This window comes from Nannospalax galili, unplaced genomic scaffold (assembly GCF_000622305.1).
Source record: "Nannospalax galili isolate Female #2095 unplaced genomic scaffold, S.galili_v1.0 scaffold406, whole genome shotgun sequence".
NCBI lineage: Eukaryota > Metazoa > Chordata > Mammalia > Rodentia > Spalacidae > Nannospalax > Nannospalax galili.
The window spans coordinates 4,038,007-4,039,870 of NW_008357033.1; the positions used below are offsets into that span (position 1 = coordinate 4,038,007).

Genomic DNA, 1,864 nt, shown 5'->3' on the forward strand with positions numbered 1-1,864 from the left:
AATTATTTTTCATTCATCTATCAAGTATTAAGTTTCTACTGAGCACTGTTTTCAGTAACATAAGTCAACTTACTGATGAGAGAATCTTATTGCTCCGTAGATCCCAGACTCGATATAAGACTTGTCGCAGGGCCAGCAAAATGGCTCAGCAGGAAAGGACACTTGTTTATGTTGATGCGAAAATACAACTCTCATCTCAAAGAGGATAAGACATAGTTTATTCTGGAGTCAAATATGAGTGACCATGGCCTGGGAACACAGATTCAGGTTACCCTAAATTCCATGTTCCAACGTGGTAACAGTTTCATGAAGCTTTTATAACAGAACAAGAAAAGTCATAAATTAAGATGCTTTTCAAATATGTTGGTGGAAACATTAAGTAGGTGGTTACAGCAAGGGAAATCTCAACTATAGGGCTCAGATGTGATCTGATGACACTTAGCCTTTTGGTTGATGGAAGTTGGTGATGTACTAACAATATTTTCCAAAAGGTTTTTTAAAATCTGTTAGTCACAAGATGTTAAGTTAGAAACAGAGGTGGGCAAGGAGTGGCTATTTAGGGGCTAAAGATGGCCCAAGATAAATTGTAAATAGGCTCTAGGTCTGCAACATTCCAAATTCTCCACAGTTGAAGAGCTAATCAGTTGGTCCGCCTTGCAGGAAGTTCAGTTCAAGATGCAGAATTTTCTGGGAATTTTCTTTCACAGTTTCCCCTGTTGGTCAAACACGACATTTTGTGCATGCAGGGTCGCATGTTTACTCCAGTGTTCCTAGGAAAGGCTTCCAAGGATCTGATGTAGATGAGGCTGAGTAGCAGGCAGGAAGAGCAGTCTTCAGGAGAGAGGAACAGCTGGTAAAGCCAATAAGGAAGAAACTCCTGGATCATATCAAAACTATCAGCCATCATGATCCTGATCTGACTTTTTTGTTTCTTTTGTCCTCTGACATAACATTTGCATGTGACATATAATAGGATTATTGTACTTAAAATAATCAAGAACATTGCTTGGCCTAATGGAGTAAAGGTAACAGATTAAGGAAACAAACATTGGAAAAAAAACTCAAAATGAGATTGACTATGTTTCCCCCTGTATTTGTAGTTATTTGTACTCTATGAACTATTTTACTTATATTTGGAGTATTTAAACAAATCTATCATCTTCTAATTTGGTTTTTCTTTTTATTGGTTAGATCTTTTAGCTATAACCTCATGTAGAGTGACTATTTCTAACTCTACTAGCTCTTATCTGTGGATAATAACTTGATCTATTTTATTATATTGGTATCATACCAGATTTATTTTGGAAAAGTAAATGAAAAACATAGAAGAATGCCTCTTCTTCTGGTCTCTTTGGCCTTGGGGGCAGAAGCAAGATGATGAAAGGAATGTCATTGTTTGGAAAGTGTCTCAATAAGACATACACTTTGTGCCACCACTGTGGCTCTAAGGCCTACCACCTTCAGAAGTCAACCTGTGGCAAATGTGGCTACCCCGCCAAGCGCAAGAGGAAGTGTAACTGGAGTGCCAAAGCACTACCAGGACTAGGCAGATGAGGCACCTGAAAATTGTCTATCACAGATTCAGACATGGATTCTGTGAAGGAACAACACCAAAACCCAACAGGGCGGCTGTTGGAGCATCCAGCTCATCTTGAGGATTTCAGCAATCAGTCATAAAATAAATGTTCTGGTTTCAAAAACTGTAAAAAAAAAAAATAGAAGAAATTACATAACAATATAGTATCTGTTAAACTTTCTTTTAACAAGAATTCTTCATTTATATACCCAACATTAATAACATTAAAAGAAACAAGAGATCGAACCTGTTAGAAATTGGAATTTTATAGGTCTTGTAAGCATGACC

The 1,864-nt window shown here is 37.3% G+C and overlaps 1 pseudogene; it reads left to right on the top strand.

Moving 5' to 3' along the window:
- The first annotated feature begins 1,374 nt into the window (after positions 1-1,374).
- On the top strand, positions 1,375-1,655 carry LOC103751414 (annotated as a pseudogene).
- Positions 1,656-1,864: the final 209 nt, after the last annotated feature.